The following is a 14,737-nucleotide window of genomic DNA, read 5'->3' as shown; positions in this document are numbered from 1 at the left end:
AGCAGGCCATAAAAACTGTAAAAACAGGACCTCCGGTGAAGAAAGCGCCTATAAAATACGGAATTTCGAAACCACATCGTTTCGCTTCTGGACTTGAACCAGTTGGTTCCATTTTAGTTTAAAAACGTTTTCTTATACTTAACTCACAAAAATATCTACATTTACAGCAAATTTTGCGATAAATTGTACCTTTTCTGAACAGTGTCCGTTTTACCCGACCATTTTTGAAAAGTGTAATATGCAAGCATTTTTTAGATGGCTATAAAAACAGTCTTGATGAAGGAAATTTACTAATTCCAGTGGTTAATGCGATAGCAAACAACCTTAACTACCCATCTGCACGAAAACTGCGATAAAAATAGCAATATCTAATTTTCTATTGCGATTCTACCTTAGGGTGTCCGTCTTACCCGACTTTCTTCTATGTGATGTAAAGAAAGAGAAGCAACATGACGGAATTTTCAGAGCGAGTTAAATAAAACACGTTTGTAAAAACACGTTCTGTGTCGTGGAAAATTTTTGTCTGATGTTTTCAGTGCTGTTAAGAATTTAGTTTATTTTGCTATGATGGAAAATATTTGTAAAATTACATCTTTTATGATGAAAATAAAATGAAGCAATTTACATTCAAAAATCGTGTTCTGTGTCTTGTAATAATAGTGTAATTCATATTCAGTTCCGCTAAAGATTCGATTTTTTTTTATTATGTAAAATTACAATTGAAAATCGCATTCCATGTCATGTTATACTAGTGGATTTCATTCTCAGTTCTGTTGAGATTTTTTTTGCTGTGCACATGATCATAGAGGATGTAGATACTTTTATTATGTCAATGTTATGCACCGGAAGCCCAAGATCAGCTTGGACACCAAACTGGGTCATTCATCAATTATTACCTGATGAGCGACCACCACACTACCTGGCTGCCCGAAATAACACGGTTCAGTAGTAAAATGAAGCTTAATCAAAAGAATTCTGTGCCCATCTTCCCCAGGGAATGGACCCGGAAAAGATAGCCGTTCTAGGTATCACCCTACTTTGTGTCAGTTTGAACTTCCCGAATGACAAAGTACCCGGAAGGTAAAACAGGAAACAGCAGCTGCCATTCTTCTTTTAACTTTTCAAAACGATATGCTTTGAAGAAAAATATGAGATATTGTAAAATATGGACTGATAACCAATTATTGGTTCGTTTCGATTATATATTAATGTTTAATTAATTTTAGCAATTTTATTGTGACTAACCTAGCTCATAAATTTATAGTAAAAATTTTAAAAAATCATTAAATTCAATTCTGCTAGTAGAAAATTGAACTATTTGCCCTAACGGCTCAGAAGCGACAATTTCTCGCTCAGGAGAGAGAGGACATTGAAATTAACTTGTCCAACTTTGTTCCTGGTGTTGATGAAGGCCAATGAGTTTTGTCCTTGGGGGAATCCTTTTGCTGTTGGGACGACGACTAACGAGAAAAACACAGTTATTGATTCCCGATACTGTTGTTGTGTCTATTATTGATGGCATACCTACTTCGAAAGCTAACCGGACGTATGATTTATTTATGATACACTTGAGAACACAGCAGGAATTTAAGAGAGTGAAATGGAGATGACATGGGATTCTGAAAGTTCAAGTTCAGCGTTTATCCAGTACTAGCTTTTTGCAAAATACCTATGTATTTTCACACATTTTTACAAAACTCAATCGGACATCAACTCATTCGTTTGTTTCTACAGGAGTATGCAACGTTACACAATTACCAGGTCCCGGCAAGATTTAAGCTTTTTTATCAGATTTAATCTAAAAGCTTAGATCTGACAAAAAAAAAGATTTAAATCTGAGATATGTATGTTTTCCACGCGGCTTCTATAAGGTTGCATGGGTCTGTATTTTAATAACAGTTTGATACTTTTGATTTGAGTATGAAATACTCGTTTTAAAATAATTTCAAGCCCCCAGAACTAGAGGGGTGCGAGAGCAAAAATAATTAATTTGCAGTAAAACGATTCACAAAATTAAGAATCAAAATTTTCTAATATTGATGATTGTATTACCGTCAAGTGGGGCATCATGCAAAACTTTTCAACTTTGATGGCCTCTATAAACTTAATGTCTACATTTAATCATACCGCTTGTACATCACAAATTTTAAGGTTGATGAGACATCAAATTGAAGCAGTCTGAAAAATTATTGGTTTCACTGGTTATTTTAAAATTCACAAAAATACAAAATTACAAAAATGAAATCTTGAAAAAATATGTTTGGATGGATGAAATTTTGAAATAAACAAACGCGTGATGCAAAACAATCATATTCCAGCATATGAAAACGAAGTTAAAAGATGAATCTTCTATTCCAGGGATTGAAAGCTAGAGGGGATTCAGGGATTGAAAGCTCATTTGAGCGAGCTTCACAGCTCAATTTTTCCATAGCTCCGCTTACAAAGCAATCGCCGATGCTCATAGCGTTTTTATCTGCGAAGATTTGTACTGCTAAGCTCTAATTTGGAAGAAACCTTAACTCTTTTGTGGCTCGAGAGCACGTTAGCTCATGCCTCCAGAGGAACCTAAAAGGGCATTTTGTGAGGATTATTAAAATCAATTTTAGGGAGATCTAGTAACTGGAAAAATCTACCAGCACTTATACAAAATTTAAAAAAATTTAACTAGGTATTTCATAGTTATTTATGCTGGTAACTTTTACTACTAGAAATGCTAACTTTGTTTTTAATAAATTTAATTTTTACGGCCTTATCGGTGAATGTTATTGTTTTTAATAATCCTCGCATCAAGCCCTTTCATAAAGGGTGATACGGTCACAATTTGGTCAAGGGAAAACGCGTGTAAATCGGTGGAATCGTTTATTTAAAAATCAAATTAAATTTTCCAAGAAATAGCATTTCTTGGTTCATGCCTGAAATATTGCACCTCGCGTAACTTTTGATCTCATCGATATAACTTTTCGAAAACTTCAGACATGCTAGCTTTATGTTTCAACAATCACTCTGCAAAATTTCAATAAAAAATGTAGCGCAGTTTCTGAGATATTGCAGTTTGAATGAGAAAAGTCCAAAAAGTCCGATTTCCGTAGAATGACTGTTTCTCAGGCCACACAAACTCCAGTAACCTCAAATTTTGTGATATAATAGTGTGACAGTTGATCTATCTAACGCAAAAAATTTGGTCGAAAAATATCATCAGAACAAAAAGTTATGGAAGTACAAAGTTGAAGTGACAGTGCGTGTGCTTCCAATTTCTATACATTATGAACGGTATTGTATGTGTCGAATCCGTGTGTAAGAATTTGAATTGTCGGCCATTTTAAAACCGTTAAAATTGGTCTAAAAACAGCACCATCTAGTGGCTCTTAGCTAAGTGACTCAGCTGTTGTTGTCGATTTTTTTTTCAACAGTTGACAGTTGAGAGACAGTCAACAGTTGAGAACACTCAGAACATAAATAACCCAAAATTTACTTCCAGATCGCACCAAAACAGAGTTCAGCTAGTTTTCATTTTTTGGGGTGTAGAAAAAGCAACATAATGAAATTTGCAGCAGGAACTATATGCTCTTTAAACGAAATCTTTTTCTTTTGGCAATGTTGCCGCATTTGGTACGCGTTTTGTATTGAGCCACTGATTTTGTTTGAGAAAAAAAACAACATTATTTAGTTGTTTGAAGAGAAAGTTCAGATAAGAATTTTATTATGTGTCTGTTTTAATATGAATTATAATTTCGAAAATAGTTCAGTCAACATTTGCCGCAGGATTTCTGTATGATATGTTAATTTATGATACCCCTCTAATGGATCAACTCCACTTTTTGTTTAGGATCAGATTTTTTAAAATTAAATTTCACTCATAACGAAGCATTTCAAATCTAATTAATCGAAAGTATCACTATCACCACCCATCTTCCTTAGAACATTGCGAAATTCTAGCATGTAAACATCGCATCATTTCTGCCAGGATAGGACTTCAGTACCTACTTCCGAATATATTCGAAATTGGAATAGCTTCTTAATATCGAATTTTGCCTCTTAGAAAGAGCAAAGTAATTGCATGGAGGTTACCCGGACATCTAAGAATCCTAAGAATTTAAGAGCATAGCAAAAGGATTTAAAAGCAACTCGATATCAAAATTTTATAAATTCTTCAAGTATTCCCCCCTTTTATTATACTTATTACAGATATCCGATAACACCATGCGCCAATTTTTCATCAATCCTACCGAGAGAACAATTTTGTGAAAAAAAAACTGAACGGACTGAAACTGAAAAACCATACGATTATTTTAATACCCGATTGAGTGACTGAAAATAAATTTGGCTTTGAGCGCATTTTTCATTCGTTGAAGATACTATCGTCTGAGCGTGTAGAAAAAATGGAAAAAATAAAAGTACCGGTAACGACATCTGTTGGCTCTTAGCTAAGTTGCAAAAATGGCGTCGTTTATTTTGAAATCACGGTTGGTATTTTTACACACGGTTGGGGCTCCAGCCCGAACTCTGGTTCTCTATGGTACCACTCCATGGCCTTTTAACCGTAATGGCAAGATGCCAAATCCGGCCAAAACAGTACGGAACAACCGTGTTTCTTCAGGAAAGGCAGCAGACGTTTATTCAAACACTCTTTCACGTAAATTTCTTGGTTGACAGTCCCGGAAGCTATGAAAATGCTGCTTTTCAAGCCACAGGTAAAGATGGTTTGCTAAACCAGATATTTCTTAGCGAACTTTGACAGTTTCATGTGCTTGAAAATATCTGCTACCTTTCCCCTTCCTTTTGCCGTATAAAACTCCTGTCCCGGAAGCAGCTTGTAGTCGGCTTTGACGTAGGTTTCGTCGTCCATTACCACGCAGTCAAACTTCGTCAGCATCGTCGTGTACAGCCTCGGGGATCGCACTTTGGTCGTCGTATTTTGTTTATCATCGCGATTTGAAGTCACTACCTTCTTGTAAGCGCAGACACCAGATACCCAGACTGACCACTGAAGGCTGATTTTGGCGCTTGTTCCGCAGCGCTATCTACGGGTTATCGTGAAACTAACGGCCACATACACAAAAGGAAAAATCTCGATATATCACACACACATTTGCATTATGGTATTTGTTTCTTTACATCTAGCGATGGATACGGTCGTTTTTCATTACCTACTTTTGATATAAAAAAAATAACACGATATATTTCGAAAACCACTAAAACCAATTTTGAATTAGAGCGCATTAACCAAATGTGGTTAGAATTCAACCATAAAGCTTATAAAAAATACATCGACTTCGACAGAAATGAAAATTGAATGAAAACTTGGGGTTTCCATGCTCCACTTTCTTATTACGTTGTAGTTGAAAAATAACCATTTTATGTTATCTTTGGCTTCATTTGTGAAGATCACTTTCGACTGCAAGATTTCGTTAACCCTGAAACCTCCGTCAAGGGTAAGTTCAAGTTTCCCGAGTAGAAAAATATTGTGACGACCCAATTATTTGTAAAACGATCTAGGACTTGTTAAAAAACGACAAATGACATCGTAAAAACATTCCACTGATTGTATATTGCAAAACTACAGTATATTGAATGTGGTTTTAAATTATATTACTGTTGAGAACTGTTAAATCATTTGAATGGACGAGAATCTTTGTTTGAAATTTGTTGAACAATCTGTTTCAGTTAGAGTTTCTCAAAACCCTTCACCTAGCCGAATTGCCGCATTTATAGAGGTTTACAAAAACTGAATAAAACAAATGTGGAGGTAATATTTACAAAATTTGTAAAGCTATGTTTTGTTAACAGAAGAAACTTAAAGAAAATCGAAACAACGAAATATACCATTAAGTCATCATCTACAACATAAAACTGATGTCAGATTTTTATTTACTTTTTTCTCTAATAAATCCTTAAACTTCCCTTTCTATGACAAATTTAGTCACATTCGAGAAATGTGACTTTTCAAAATATCTAACTAAACTTGGATATCAAACTAACTCTTTTATTGCCCACTGGAAGAGGCAGTTGTGGAAACAATATTTTTGTTTTCGAGATGAAGCATTTTCCTGCAAATTTAGTACAATTTCTAACAAAGTGCGTTGGTTGACATAATGATGATTATTGACAAACAATCTTAATCAGCCGAGTCTGTTAAGTAAGAATAGCTTAGCTTTTTTTGTTCTGTTGTTAAGTTATTTTTGCATTATTATTCTTTTTGTTAAATTTAGAACCATTTTTTTAATATCGCACGTGTAATTGATTTTATCCATGGGTAAAATAAAACAAACGTGAATTCGTCGCATAAAAATCAAAACATTAAATGAATTCACTCACACAGACATACGATATTTGACATTCCATAAAACGACAAGAAAATAAAAATGACTTTCGTTTGCATCAAGATAGTACTGTTCTTTTACCATCCAAAATTCGTTTTGGTGGTGTGGAAAAGCATTGAAATCGATATAAAAGTTTAGTTACAGCGAAATTATTTCTTATTTACTGGGCAGCGGTTAAGGAACATTAAAATGACCCTTATTCAAAATTACAGTTTTTTGAAGAATGGATTCATTTAGTAAACTAATTACTTTCGAAATATGGTTTTAACAAAACTTTGAATCAAAGAATTTGGTTGAATGTCAACGGAGAAAAAATTTCAGAAGCAAAGAGAAATGGATTTGAAACATAAATTTTGAAATGTTCCAAATTTAGGGCAGTTTTTCAAAAAAAATTTTTCGAATAAAAGATTTTTAAGTTGACATTTCTCACGCGCACTGGCTCTCGTGTACGGATTAAGATGGGGAAAAAAGTCAAAAAACATTGTCGCTTTTCCAGTCCAGTCCAAAATTATGCCAAAATCTCGCGTGAGCTTTCATTACGTCGTATGAAACAAAATGTAAACAATCAGTTTTATTACGAAAAAAACTGACATAAACTAGTCGCGACCTCTTTCCATTTAGAATATTTGTAGCCTGGACAACATATTCTATATGTAAAATACCAATTTTAAAGTTGTTTTGGTAACATTTTAAGCAATTTTCTGTGAATTCTCAAGATGTTTCAAACGACGTAATGAAAGATTACGCGAGATGGTCATTACAGTTGTTTTTTGACATTTCTCACGCACATTTAAACAGGGAAAAATGCCCGGTCGACAAACACGGTCGTTTCTGAGGTTATTTTTCGAAAAATGTATAAGTTTTAGTGAAACTACCAGCATTATATCACGAACACTTCCAGCGGCAAAAAGGATTAAAGATCTTATCAATACATTCATCACATTTAAATATTATTCAGCTTTTTTTACATTGTCTAAACACGTTCCAATCAACCCAACGAGAATGTCAACTTATTTCACTCCTCAAACCTATCTAGGTACAAGCCAAGAAACAGTTAAGATAAATTAGAATACAAGTTTTTTATGGCCTAGGACAGATAAGCGAAAATGGAGAGCTGTTTGTAGAATTTTGTGGCAACAATAACATGGTGATCGGTGGATCGCTCTTCCCCCATCGACCAGCACATAAGGTCACTTGGGTATTCCGAGATGGCCGAACAGAAAATCAAATTGACCACATCTGCATCAGCCGAAAATGGAGAAGGAGCCTTCTTGATGTCCGCAACAAGCGAAGCGCAGACATTGCATCTGACCATCACCTCGTCCTTGGCGAGATACGACTGAGAGTTGCGCGTGTCCAACGGCGCGAGGAGAAAGTCGGGTGTCGATACGACGTCCGCCGGTTGGAGAATCCAGAGGTGAAAAGGGCATACGTTGAACAGCTAGAATCCCAAGCCTCGGAGCTGCCGACAGACGGAACAGTCGAAGAACAGTGGTGTGGAATCAAGAATGCCTTTATCACGACGAGCCATGGTACTCTCGGTAAAGTTTGTGGAAGAAGAAGTGAATGGATGTCGGATGAAACTTGGAGGATGGTCGATGATCGGAGAAAGGCGAAAGTCGGAATTGAGCAGGCATGTACCGGGTCAGCCAAAGCAGCCGCCCGCTTACGATATGCGGAGCTGGAAAAGGCAGTTAAACGAGCTTGTAGACGAGACAAGAGAGCCTGGACAAACTCCCTAGCCGAAGAGGGGGAAAGAGCCGCCGCCAATGGAGATATCCGATTACTTTATGACATTTCTCGCCGCCTCAGTGGTGCAAGGACTAATGCAAGAATGCCGCTGAAAGACCGAGCAGGTCAGTTATTGACCGATCGAACAGACCAGCTCAAACGATGGACTGAGCACTTCGAACAACTCTTCCGAGTCACGAATAGCGATGGCCAACAGAACCCGCAGCTTGAAGCGCCAACAGTAAGTCGCATAAATGGCGTCAACTCGGAAGCGCCTTCGCTGACTGAAATCGAAGCGGCAATCAAAAACATGAAATCCAACAAAGAACCTGGGATCGATTGCATCCCTGCTGAAATGCTGAAAGCCGACCCTGCCCTGTCAGCACAAATGTTGCACCGTCTTTTCGCTGACTTCTGGGACACTGCAACATTCCCGGCCGACTGGATGCAGGGTATCCTCGTAAAGGTCCCGAAGAAAGGAGACCTGACAGAGTGCGGTAACTGGCGAGGCATAACGTTGATCTGCACAACCCTCAAAGTACTCTGCAAAGTGATCCTGAACAGGATCCAGGAGAAAATCGACGCTACACTCCGACGGCAACAAGCTGGATTCCGATCCGGACGATCATGTGTGGACCACATCACAACGCTACGAATCATACTGGAACAAATCAACGAATTCCAGGACTCTCTTCTGCTGGTGTTCGTTGATTTCGAAAAAGCATTCGACCGACTTAACCATGAAAACATCTGGGCGGCTCTAAGGCGACGAGGGGTCCCAGAGAAACTAGTCCATCTCATCGAAGCACAATACGAGGCATTTTCGTGCAAGGTTTTGCACGATGGTGTCTTGTCCGAACCAATCCCGGTAACTGCTGGAGTGAGACAAGGATGTATCTTATCACCGCTACTTTTCCTCATCGTAATGGATGAGATTCTGACAGGATCGATCGACTGTGCACCAAACCGAGGATTGCCGTGGAATCCTTTAACAATGGAGCAACTGAACGACCTTGACCTGGCTGACGATATTGTTTTGCTCGCCCAAACACAACAAGACATGCAGAGCAATCTCGACGACCTCACCGAAAGTTCCAAGGCAGCAGGTCTCAAAGTCAATGTCGGAAAGACCAAGTCGATGGAGATCAACACATGAAATCCCTCCAGTTTCATGGTAGCTGGGCAACAAGTTGAGAAAGTGGAGTGCTTCCAGTATCTTGGTAGCCAGATAACGCCTGATGGTGGTACCAGAAAAGACATCGAAACCCGGATCAGAAAGGCCCGATTTGCGTTTGCGAGTCTCCGAAACATCTGGCGGTCACGCCAGATCTCTCTACGAACAAAAATCCGAATCTTCAACTCAAACGTCAAATCCGTATTGCTGTACGGGTGCGAAACTTGGTGCACATATGCGGTGACGACGCGAAAACTGCAAGTATTTGTAAACCGCTGCCTGCGGAATATCATCCGCGCTTGGTGGCCTGGCAACTGGATCTCGAATGAGGAACTACATCACCGTTGTCATCAAAGGGCGCTAGAAATCGAGATTCGGGAACGTAAGTGGAGATGGATCGGGCACACGCTGCGAAAAGATGAAAACGAGATTTGCAGAGAGGCGCTAGACTGGAATCCAGAAGGACATCGAAGAAGAGGCAGACCCAGAAACTCGTGGCGGCGAAGCCTAGCCGCTGAAATCCGAACTGTCGACAAGAATCTTGACTGGGACCAGGTGAAGACGCTGGCTCCGGATCGTCAACAGTGGAGGTCTTTTACCACGGCCCTATGCACCGGAGGATCGGCGCAGGATCATTAAGTAAGTAAGTAAGTTTTTCAAGGAGTTATATGTAGTTTGTCTTTTTGGTCGCAGTCAACCTTTCAGATTAAGACGAACAATTCCGAACTCAATGAATTATTTACAACAGACATAATAATTTTCATACTCAGCCGGATAAATTAGTTTAGAAATCAAAACTGAATCTCAAAATTAATTGGCTCTGAACTAACGACCGCTATAACGTTGCGTTTGTTTTTTTTTTATCTCAATCGATCAACAGTCATTGTTTGTATAACATTCATCTCTTATTATGATACAGTAAATTAAAGTAAACAATTAACATTGAAGACAAAAATGATAGTGAACATATTTAAGATAGAATTTCAAATACTAATAGGTGATTCAATCAAGACGGGTTTCATTTGACTTGTTAATTATCAAGTGTAACTTTTTTTCTTGACGAAGCACAGTAGTTTCACGATGCCCCGACAGATGGTTCTGGGCGACTTTTAGTTGTATGGATTCAAGCGCCACTGATCAGTCTGGGTATCTGGTGTCTGCGTTGTAAGTTGATAGTCCGGCTCGTTTTTTGGCTCGATGCACGGTTGTAGACGATACACCCAGCTTATTAGTGGCATCTCGGAGAGAGAGGTCAGGGTTTCGTTTGAAACTATCGGCAACTCTCTTTGTCGTCTCAGCGGCTTCCGGTTTTCGATTTCCCCCCGATCCAGACTTCCTGGCTGTCGACAAACGTTCCCCAAACACTTTAATTACATTTGTAACGGTTGATTTGGAAACTTTTAGCGATTTTGCCAGCTTTGCGTGCGAGTAGCTCAGATTTTCGCGATGCGCGAACAAAATTTTGATACGCTGCTCTTCTTTCTTGGACGGCATTTTGACAACTGAAGAGTGAATTCCAAAATCAAAATAGTAGCAACATTCTACACACACACCTTCAAAATGAGGGGTGTTCAGGTTTTAAAATGCAAGATTGAAAGAAATACGTTGATATTGACCAAATTTTGACCGTATCACCCTTTACATGGAAAATAACGGTTTACAACTCAGAAATTCTACTCGGTGTTATTTTGAGAAAAAAAATCGGCATCTCTGAAAACAGTACAAAGTACATGAAAAACGTATGTACAAAGTACATGTGCTAAGACCCGAATAAACACTAAGGGTTTAAACGGTCTCTTATAAAATTTACAGAAAAAATAAATGAGCTTAAAAACCATGAACCAAGTTGTTAACATAAATCCTTTCACAAGATGAAACTCTTGCATTGTATGAATTTTATCTTAAATAAATTCATTTTTCTCACCGACAACCCTCGAAACTTGATTCCCGACGTCTGATCTGCACTGTTTAGCTTTGCCTTGAATTTGGTTAATCAATTAATCTTTCCGACCCTTAGCCTTCTCATCGATTCAGCGCTAGTCAAGCATCCCGGCAGAATGAAATCTAGACCATTGACTCGCTTCGATTGGAGAAGGAAAACTCCCGTCTGAAGACTAATTTACCAACCTAGATCCCAAAAATGGTGGCGAACGATTTTCCCCAGTCGAGAATTGGCGTTACGTGCCCGGTGGAGTCATTTTTCAAACCTTTTGTGAATTTGTTCTCGGTGGAATGAGAAAGGATGAGATAATTTACATCGTTTTTCCATCACCGTTTCTTCAAAGCGTTAGCAGCAGCTCAATGTACTGCTAGAAGGTTTAAAAGAAAGAGGAAAATCCGTTCAGGGTCATTGTACTACTGGGATGATCGATACTTGTCACTATTTTAAAGCCTTATCAAAGTTCATGATATTATTTTTAATATCATCAACCGCACTTTATCTGAAAAATATTAAACAGGAGAAATATAAGTTGATATAAGAATCGTTTGATACTGTTATTTTTTATATAGACTACTGTTGGAATTGTTTTTCAGCGAAGAGCATTATAACAGGTTCTAATGTAAGACTTTTTCTATTCAAACTTTCATTATTGACTTTCCTAAATTATAACAAAAAACATAAAAAACACTACTAGCATGGGATGAATGAAATCTTCAAATAAACTTTTCCATATCATAGAAAATTGTTAGTAAATATTTTATACTATGAAATTAAGCCATATTGAGGGATTTCATCAACCATACTTGTATGAAGTTTAAACGCTGTAGCAAGCAAACAACTTGTTACCATATCGCTGTTTCTAGTTCCTATGAATTCTGCACATACAGAAACGACACGACGCTCTACGTAGTCGCTTGCTCTATCCGATTGGAGCCCTTTTGATTGAATTAAATATTTGAATTAACCTTCCAAGGGAACGCCCTTTGACGTTTCTGTGAAACTATGAACTAGAAAATCCTTCTCGTCTTGGAGAGAGAGTGTACCAAGCGGAAGATGCAGAAAATCGGGGATAATTTGCAGAGAGTTAATTGAATTTCGATCTTGCGGTGCAACGGGTACAAATGATTCGGCTATTATTTTTTCGTTTGATTTCAGTTCGATTGATTGTTCGGATGAATAATTTGAAATCGAATAACTTATCTGCTCAGTAGTTTTATTCGATTATAATTTTTGAAACATTAATCATGTCGAAATAATTTTTAATTCTGATTTTTCAAGGAGTCGATTCATCAACAACAGAAGATAGGGTCGAATGCAGTTCATTTTGCAAAACGCTTATTTTTTTCTCATATACAATACAGACCCCGTTCGTTTTTGGCAACATTCGATTTTGGCAACATTCGATTTTGGCAACATCCGATTTTGGCACATGTGCCAAAATCGAACGGTTTTTAGAAGCGACATTACCTTTTAGTTTTCTCTTTAACAGGACCAATGTAATTGAATAGAACATCATAAATACGTTTTTATGTTCTAAAATGATGGCTAAATACAACAACAAAAACAAAAAAAAAAACAAAAAATTATAAAGTACTCAAAAATGACAAAAAGATGAAAAATTTAATAAAATTTAAAAAAAAATCAAACAAAAGTCTGGAAATGACGAGAAACAACTAAAAAATGATGAAGAATGACAAAAAAGCAAATATGACAAAAATAACCAAGATTACAAACAAAGCAAGAACAGTGCAAAATGCATCAAAAACATGAGAAAAAATAATTAAAAAAAATACTAAAATGGTCGGAAATTAACTTAAAGTAATGTTAATGATAATAAAAATAGTTATTTTGTAAAAATAAAGGAAAAAAATTGAAGAAAAAAAAAACCGTTCGATTTTGGCAACATTCGATTTTGGCAACACAAAATGTTCGGGCATGTTGCCAAAATCGAACGGGGTCTGTATCCACTTTAAGACGTTCGTCGCCATGGGATCCATATTCGTGTGACGGGTGTATTTCCTAGGAGGCCCCGTCACATTAAAAACGTGTGACGCTCTTTTACTCAAGTTAGCCGCTCAGTTGTCACACGTTTCAAATATTGGAGTTCTTGCTTTTCTCTCCGAGAACTTCTTGGGCCCCGTCTAGCAAAACTATCAAAATGAGCGTGGCAACGAAAGTGTTAACGCAGGCAAGTTGGAGCTTTCTGGTCTTAGTCGTCTTAGGACAACCACAAATAAAAAAATAAAAAAAATCGTCGCCACGCTCATTTTGGTAGTTTTAATATCCGCGCCAAAAAACTACTCAGAGCGAGAAAGTAAAGAAGGAGAACTCTTGGATTTAAAACGTGTGGCTAAACTGAGCGGCAAACTCGAGTCAGAGAGCGTCATGAAGCGCAACAAGCGAAGCGCAACAAGCGAAAATCCGTTGAATTGTACATTCAAGGAACCACCTTTTATTTTTTTTTAAAGTAAATGTATGTATAAAACTACCCTTAAATTTTGGGTTGATTCTAAACATTATTAGAAAATTGGCATGACATTTTCGGTGTCGCAATAATTTGTTGCTAAGTAGAAACAATTTTTTCAGGGTTCTGATCTATTATAATGGGAAATCTTAAGCAAGTTCAAAAGTGATTTGAAAGTGTAGTATTGCTATGTACCGAAATATGGATAAATTCTTTTGAATTTTCGATTCGTGGGAAAATTTAAGCTTCACTCGTATTCTCAAACACATTTATCTGAAAGCAAATTGTATAACTTGATGTGCGTTACCGTTTATAAATAAATGCGATTCCGAAGCCCCAAACAAGACATTCACTACACGCAATTATTTCTCTGTTTTAATCGGATTTGAAGGAAATGATTAATTTAAAAGTTTCCCCGGAGCCCGAAAAGATAATCCTTTCCTCACGTTTGTAATGCAGTGTAATGGCTCAGACTAGCGCCCGGAGTCAACGATTTTATCTAATTTTTTTTTCTCGCTATCTATGAAGAAAACTTTTCCACTCAAAGCAGCTTAGCAGAACCACAAGCAAACAGGCTCAGAGAGATAGTAAGAAAAAAAAGTAAAATAAAAGTCAGCAGCAATGATTGAAACGATGAAGGAACGTAAAGCAGCGCGTCAAGTTGCAAAACTTCTTAAACGCAACCAAACAGGATTAGTAAAGCTGAACTTTCGTACGCGCCGGGAAATTTGTAGGGACCATCACCATCGCACCGAGAGAGAGGATGAAGATCAAATTAAAACTTTGTTAATTGGCGGACGCACATTCTTGGAGTGGGGGTGGTGAGAAAATGGCTATTCTTCTCGGCTAAGCAGCAACAACTCGTTAAAATAAAGGACTGATGAAAGAATGTCCTACCAGCAGAAAAAATTCGCAAGCCAACGAGCATCAACAAATCTGATTAAAATTTAACGCAATAAATTATCCCCCGGATGGGTATGCTTTCGCCATTTTTTTAGTTGTCTTCTTTTTGCTCCCCCTGGCTGGCTCATCCCGGATCAGTTAACAAATTTTCAGTTTGACGCTTTTCCATGAATAATGTTTGTGACTCAATGAAATCGCTGCTA

General features: G+C 37.6%; 1 protein-coding gene across 2 annotated transcripts in view; it reads left to right on the top strand.

Annotated features, from left to right (window-relative positions):
• LOC129757203 (uncharacterized) overlaps nucleotides 1-14,737 on the top strand; it is a 483,998-nt gene that overhangs the window by 398,245 nt on the left and 71,016 nt on the right. The gene's annotated exons all lie outside the window — the stretch shown is intronic.

Source organism: Uranotaenia lowii, chromosome 3, assembly GCF_029784155.1.
Source record: "Uranotaenia lowii strain MFRU-FL chromosome 3, ASM2978415v1, whole genome shotgun sequence".
NCBI classification, from domain to species: Eukaryota; Metazoa; Arthropoda; class Insecta; order Diptera; family Culicidae; genus Uranotaenia; species Uranotaenia lowii.
The sequence above is the reverse complement of the archived record's forward strand: the minus strand, read 5'-3'. Positions and strand labels throughout refer to the sequence as shown.